Source organism: Berghia stephanieae, chromosome 12 (genome assembly GCF_034508935.2).
Source record: "Berghia stephanieae isolate SIO BIC M18660-M18661 chromosome 12, UCSD_Bste_1.3, whole genome shotgun sequence".
Taxonomy (NCBI): Eukaryota; Metazoa; Mollusca; class Gastropoda; order Nudibranchia; family Aeolidiidae; genus Berghia; species Berghia stephanieae.
In genome coordinates, this window is record NC_088371.1 from 33407095 (window position 1) to 33415536 (window position 8442).

Genomic DNA, 8442 nt, shown 5'->3' on the forward strand with positions numbered 1-8442 from the left:
TTTGGGTTGGGGGCTTGAGAAGTCCCCTACCCTAGCTCACTTTGCGGCGCTGCATGCGGCTGCGCCTTTATATCCTATTCCTTTGGGAAATAGAACCTAAAGAAAAATTTTCCCCCTTGGGAATGAAAAAAGGGGAATTAAAAAAAAATTTTTTGATGAGGAACATAAAATGCGGGCCAACAAGATGTACTGCTTCAACAGAATTTGGCTTTAAGGGGATTTACTGTAACTAATTAAAAGGGATAGAGGGGGGGGGGAGAAAACCCAAAGAAACCCCCCCGCCCCGGGGAAGTCGAAGTCTCAATAAAATTTTATGGGAAGAAAAGCTGTGACGTCACATTCTTTTTCCCCGGGTTCCAAAATCTTTGGAAGTGTGTATGTATGAAATTATTCCTTCGAAGTAAATTAAAATGAATAGGTTACATTAGTATTGAATCATAAGGTAGCATAACAGTTTTAACTCACTCAACCCTAGGATTTTTGCTACTTTTCAAAATTGGAAAAAATGTATATTAAAAATGAACATGTACAAAGGTAATTTTATTCAACTACCATTAACATGTAAAATCTAAAAACATACTACGCCTATAATTTGTCTCATAAAAATGTTAAGAAATAGGCATGGGGTAAAAGTAACCCCGGTAAACAACGGATTAGTCGGTGTTAGGGTTGAGTGAGTTAATATCTGGATCTATAGATAGTTCGAAGATGACGTCACTCGGGTCTTTGTTATTGTTTTTTGCCATCCGCGTTTATGAGTAATGCTCACTGAACTGTATTAACCCGACTATAGACGTTCATGGATACACACAGTTTTGTTTGTTGGTCCGTTATACTTCCGGATGGCAATGTTATGAGCTTCTTAGCCAAGCGCATACCATCTATTAATACAAAAGGCAGATTCTAAGGATTACGAGATGTAAAAGAGCGAGGATGGAGGATCTTTATTGAAGACCAGCATAATATTATTTAGACTAAAACATAAGATGTCATCACTCTGACACCAGACGATGAATTAATTACACGAGAGATGTATCCAGTTGCGGTTTCTGGGACATGTGTGGAGAAGAGACGGAATAGAAAAGTTGGTAACATCTGGGATGATCGAAGGAAAGAGAGCTAGATGAAGACAAAGAATGACTTATCTAAATAACCTAAGAATTGCCTAATGTGATTTAAAAAGTAACGCAGATTTCATGCGCACCTCAGAGGATCGTGATTCGTGGAGACAGTTGACCGGCAACGTGCTCAAGAGTGCAATCACAATGGATGATGTTGATGTATCCAGTCCTCCGACTATGTGGTCTAGTGGTATGACACTCGCTTTCGGATCGAAGGTCCTGGGTTCGAGCCTCGCGTTCGGCGCATAGTTGAGTCCTTGGAGAAGGCTCTTTACTCACATTCTCTCACCGTACTCAGGTGTAAAATGAGTACCTAGCCGTTAACAGCGTTGTTGTCTTTGTCCGAAAAATTGTAATATCGCCTAACAGACGTCATGTCCCGTCCTACGTGTTAAAAGTTTCTGTTGATCAGGGACCCCTTGTAAAGCGCCTTTGAGCACATTTAGTGGATTGCGCTATATAAAGCTCAATTTTTTTTAAAGAGTCGTTTTATACACTTCCAATGAGATTGGAACCAGCTTTTTGACATCGCGCTTTCATTCCCTCTTTGTTATTCACATCAGCCACTCACTGGTGGGACAAAGAAATAATATGCAGAATTTTTTTTTTTTTTTTCGGTTCGTGACAAATCGCCGTTTGCGTTGAGCCACTCAATGTTCTCAACTCACGTATCGCCGACTTCAGATTAATTCCGCTATAATATAAGTCTTATTCTTCACAAAGGAAGACATTCGTTCATAGGAGGGACTACTCGTAAATCAATAAAAGAAATCCTTTTATTCGTAGTCAATCGGAATTTTATTCTATCTATCTATCTATAGGCTACTGGGTCGTGAGATTGAAGAAAAACAGTACCTACATGCACAAAATGTGACTTTCGCAGATATTATTATAAAAAAAAATATAAATAACAATAAAATAATATAATATAATGATAATTCTTTAATTTGGATTCAAAACAAACAAAACAGAAAAAAAGACAACAATCGCCCCCTCCCCCCCCCCCCCCACCAAAAAAAAAACAAACAAACCAACCCCCTCCACCCCCCCCCCCCCCCCCACCCCCACCACAAGAAAACCAAACAAAATACAAACAAACAAGCATACAAATAAAAGCCGAGTATATTTATAATATTCATCACTGTCTTTTCTCCGCTTCCAGACAGCAATGTCGATACCTGAGTAAAATACTCGTAGATGTGAAAAGAAAAGAAAATACGAATCCGATTATTTAGAATACATATTATGACCAAATCGCCCAAAAATTTGACATACTGCGTTCTTCATTCTAACGGAGTGTTATATTATATTAATATTATGGATTGACCCTGGGGTCAGTTAATGTCAAAACCCCGCTTTGAACTTTCAGGAAACGAAACAAAACAATATAGTGTGTGTGGTGTGTGGGGGGGGGGGGGGGGGGGGGGGATTTAATAGGTTTTAAAAAGAAAAACACAAAGCCATTCTCATTCAAACAATTTAAAAAAAAAAACAACTAAAAAATCAGTAATAACAAATATAATAATTATCTGGCAATTCTTCCCAACCCATAAATTCAGGTCTTCCGCTGAATGTCTAACAGAGTCCAAGGACATTTGAACGAGCTTGCGTTGTATTGCTTGACGAAACGGGTAAATTAAAAAAAAAAAATTTTTAAAGGAACGGGGTGATCGTAATAATAATAATGATAATATATAATAATAATAATAATAATAATAATAATAATAATAATAATAATAATAATAATAATAATATAATAATAATAATAATAATAATAATAATAATAATAATAACATATCTACGTCACTACAAGTATAAACATTGAAAAGAAAGGAGAAAAAAACATAGATAATCCAAACACGCCGGACAAAGAAGTCGAATGTTGACACCAAGTTATTTATGGACAACACGGATGATAAAGGAAGGAAAAGGTCCATACTACAGTATTCGTCCTTGGTTTGACAAACTATCGTCAAAGTGCAGCCATGTGGTCTCGTATAGATAGTATGCGCTTGGCTAAGAAGCTCATAACATTACCATCCGGAAGTATAACGGACCAACACACAAAACTGTGTGTATCCATGAATGTTTATAATTAGGTAAATACAGTTCAGTGAGCGTTTCTCATAAACGCGGATGGCAATAGAGAAGAAAAAATTTCGGCGGTTGATGGGATTTGAACCCGCGACCTTATTGGTACGACAACTCCGCCTGGCCGGTGAGAGCGTGACTACACCGTATGAGCTATCCACGAACCCAAAAAAATTCGTATCAAACTCAGGTCATTCATTACTAGATTCCTCTCTCACTGACTACTGGAGGTAGCGGGTACAACACACACAACCACAGCGAGGTTAGTAGGCCAGCAGTTAAGATTTATAGATAGTATGCAGATGACGTCACTCAGGCCTTTGTTATTGTTTTTGCCATCCGTGTTTGTGAGTTGTTCTCACTAAACTGTATTAACCAGACTATAAAGTTCATGGTTACACAGAGTTTGTGTGTTGGTCCGTTATACTTCCGGATGGCAATGTTGTGAACTCCTTGGCCAAGCGCATTCTATCTATAGCCAATATTCTCAACACAAACATATAACAAGGCTATGTGGTCTAGTATAAGTAAGACACATTATGATTTCGGATCGGAAGGTCCTGGGTTCGAGCCGCTCGGCGCATAGTAGTAGGAACAGAGTCCTAGAAAAAAGTTCTTTATAACTCACATTCTCTAACCGTACTCAGGTGTACAATGAATGAATACCTGGCCGGGGGGGGGGGGGGACGGAAGGGGGAAGGGGGGGGGGGTTAGGGTTAGATAGAAAAATGTCGGTTCCTTTGCGTGTGAAGCGAGTGCTCTACCTACTGAGCTACCGGGACCCCTCGCAACTACTTACTCAGAACGACATGGGGTATAAATAAATACATGAAATAAAATTCCCTTTATTCATCCCATAGGGGAAATTTGTCTCTAGGGTCTGGAATAACCCAGGCGTCAGCCGCAGTGCACAGCCGGAATTGAGCTAGGCGAGGTGACTTGCTCAAGGCTAAACAGCGCAGCGGGGGGTGATGGAACTCGTTACCTTTCGGGTACGAAGCAGAGACCGTACCGCTGAGCTACGCTGCCCTGTGCGCTTGGCTAAGAAAATCACAACATTGCCATCCGGACCAACACACAAAACTATGTGTAACCTAGAACGTTTTTAATCCGGTTAATTCAATTTAATGAGAATTACTCATAAACGTGAATGGCAAAAAAAAAAAATAACAAAGACCCGAGTGACATCATCTTCGTTCTATCTATTGTTATCTCTTTGTTTATTTTTATCTTTCCTAAATTAAATACAGAAAAAGACGTTACTCCTCTCACTTTATTTTGTCTCTTCGTTTGTACAACCACGACCGCTGTACTCTTTATTTAAAAATATATTAAGAATTTTGGCCAGAAAACTCGTCCTTCAAATATTGGTCGATTTAAACGACCCTCACATCTTGGCAAAAAGTCTCAAACCTGGGACTCTAAGAAATCCGTCACAAAGCCCAGGTTTGGGATTTATTTTCTTTTTTTTTTTTTTTTTTTTTTTTTTTGCCAAATGAGGGTTAGGTCATGTAAATCGATCGATATTTGAAGGACGAATTTTTTGGCCAAAATTTTTAAAAACGTGTTTTTCTAGAGGATGGCAGTGTATCAGTGTACGCGTGTAATTCAATCACCAAGGCCATTCCAATATCACCAATACAGATAAGCTATTGATTTCGGACAATAACGTACAATCATAGAATTCGAACCAGACGAATAATGGCCGATATTTCAATCAAAACTTTTATTGCTTTCTGTATGTGACCGATTTAGGAATTCGACGGGTGAAAATTGGTGATTTTGAGTTTTATGGGATTCTATTTATTACTTACTGCAGTATGATTCTATTATAGCTGTTGTTGTTGTTGTTGTTGTTGTTGTTGTTGTTGTTGTTGTTGCCTAATAAATAAACCATAACTCACCAATAGCCTTAAAGGTACAGGTTTCTCTCTCTCTTCTCTCTCTCTCTCTCTCTCTCTCTCTCTTCTCTCTCTTCCCTCTCTCTCTTTATTTCTTTCTTTATTTCTTTCTCTCTCTTCTCTCTCTCTCTCTCCTCTCTCTCTCTCTTCTTTCTTTATTTCTTTCTCTCTCCCTCTCTTTTATTTCTTTCTCTCTCTCTCTCTCCCTCTTTCTTTCTTTCTTTCTTTATTTCTTTCTCCTCTCTCTCTCTCTCTCTCTTTATTTCTTTCTTTATTTCTTTCTCTCTCTCTCTCTCTCTCTCTCTTCTTTCTTTCTTTATTTCTTTCTCCTCTCTCTCTCTCTCTCTCTCTCTCTCTCTCTCTCTCTCTCTCTCTCTCTCTCGCTCTCCCCTCCCCTTGATTTTTTCCATTCACCAGATTGATATTCACCATCCATCAGAAGTAGGTCAAATAAGATACTACTATTACTACAACGCGAACAGTCAAAAAATAATATTATTATTAATATTATAGTCTTTTGACCTTTGACCTAATTATCAGGGACTGACGTGAACGTATTTATTTTACTAGTCCGGTAACCCAATTATTTATGATGAGCTCATTGTTGTGATGGAAATCTAAAAATAGAAATCACGCAAAATGTTGTGCATAACAACGATGTTTAAAAAAATGAGCCCATAAGCTAGTAGGTTCGGCTGTTAAACCTGCATATCATATGTGACCCCTCGACTCAAAACGGTATTATGTCGAGATGGACCAGATGCTAAAAAATGCCAAATGAGAGTTAAACAGGTCAAAAATATGAAACGTTGGTATTTACTACAGTAAAATATGATATTCCTTCCCTATAAAGCATATAAACTCAACTTAAGCATGATATTTCTGGCCACAAATTCCATTTTCAGCATCTTGATCATCCCGACTTAATACTTAATATTGAGACGAGGGGTCACCTACACGCCATCAGAGCGTGGCCTTCGTAAAGTTATGGCCTGACACTGACTAAAAAATGACGTCAAAATGCCAGTCTTTAGCCACAAAAGAAAACAAAACGTCTAGTGTCGTAAGTAGAGCTCATGGAAACAAGTGGTCCCATTGGTTGAAGTATTGAATACAACTCACGATTTGTTTTCTTTTGTGGCAAAAGACTTGTCTTTTGACGTCATTTTTTGGTCAGTGTCAGGCTATACAAATAATTAACGATAGCTACGCTCGGTCTCGGTCCCTTTGCGTGTGAAGCGAGTGCTCTACCAACTGAGCTATCGGGGATAAAGGTTAAGGTCAGGTTAATACGCTTCAGCAGTCGTAACGTCACTTCCCTCGTAATGACGCATGGTAACTTAATAACTGGCTCTAAACTATCGGAACAATGGGGGACGCCCTAATGAAATATTTCTCCGACGAGCATAAAAGCGTATCCAGAGGGAAAAAAACATTATAAATCTCATCATGTTTTGACTTTTACACATTCTGATCACAAGACATATGAAAAGTTCTAGCCAGCATGAAGAATAAAAAGTACCGATTTTCTTTGTTTAGAACCACGATGGGGGACATGACATCAGACTATTGAATCCAATTCAAAATACAAATAAATCTACATTCAGGTTATTCTGGTCACCCAATAATCAATAAGTCATGGTTGCCGATTGACATGGTGCGATCAAACAATGGAATATATTCAGACTTACGGGCAACGAAACAAAGAAAGTTGACGCCAAACTGGGCCACCCTCTTTTGGCCCCAATCAATAACGTAAGACAGTTGAAACCCAAAAAGGGCCACCCTCTTTTGGCCCCAATCAATAACTTAAAACATTTTAAGCCAAACTGGGGCCCCACACTGTTGTTGGCCCCAATCTCTGCGATAATGTCAAACGCAATGAACGAAATATAAATAATATAACACCTTCAAAACAAAAGAACAACAAAAAAAGAACAAAACAAATGAACAAGGAACGTTTCGGCTTAAAACCCTTCTTCAGCCAATAACAAGAACTATAAAAACACAATAAATAACAGGCGTCATGTCCCGTCTTACATGTTACATGTAGCTGTTGGTCAGGGACCCTTGTAAAGCGCTTTGGAGCACGTTTAGTTGATATTGGCCTATAATACAAAAGCTCAATTTAATTGAGATTAAATACAAAATTTAATTTGAGATTAAATACAATGTTTTAAAATCCAGATTGACGACAGAGGAAATATTTGGCACGTTTTTTCTACAAGTATTCTTGGCCTGAAGGAAGATTCCCTCCCCCCCCCCCCCCCCCCCAACCCCCAAAAAAGAAAAACAAAACTACAACAACAAAAAACAAACCGCGCTATGGATTCATTCGGTCATGGCGGGGGGGTCACTGAAAAATTGTCACATACCTATCGAAAACGTGCTCTTTTGACCCGTAACTAACCAATCAATAATCGATACCTATAAAATTCGAAATGATTATTATATTATATTATATTATATTATATTATATTATATTATATTATATATATAGCATGTCGTACTTACGAGCAAACAAAACAAAGAAGTGGATGATGATCTGGGTAATCGTTCGATCCAGGTTGTGTCTCCATGTCGATTACAACAAATGGTGATATTCAACTAACTATTCATTGAAAACTCTTTTCCATCGTGTCTGTTCGAGTGTGTAAAGAACTGCTACACAACAACCCAAAATTTCAGACCAAAGTCTCCAGCCCATTGTATTGTAACCAGGGCGTGGCTATATTGGTTGATTTGGTGCCTGACACCACCGATTCTTTTAAAAATTGATCGCAGCATTTAGAAAAATAAAAACAGAAATAGTAAAATACCGCCTCATACTTATTTGAGTAAGTCTTTTCTGTATATTTTTTTTCTTTCTTTTGTATTTACAAATATCGCATGTTTTAATTCATTTAATCTTATTCTGGCACCGCCTTAATATTATAAGCATGCCACGCCACTGATTGTAACACATCTGGCACCTAACCACTTTGAAAATAGCTTGCCATTGTTTGGAAAATTGCTTAAAAGTTAAAGACACGCTCTAACTGATCAGGCTTACGCCTCTTATTCTTTATATTATATATATATATTATATATATATATATCTATATATATATATATATATATATAGGTCACGTGATATAGCCTCGTCTTTTGACCTGATTATCAATTAATCGATCGATCGATGGCTAAAAATAAATATCGATAATCGATGAGATATTTTATACGAGTAGTACGTATAGTAGTATAGTAGTAGTAGTAGTAGTAGTAGTAGTAGTAGTAGTAGTAGTAGTACGTAGATAGTAGTATAGTAGTAGTAGTAGTAGTAGTAGTAG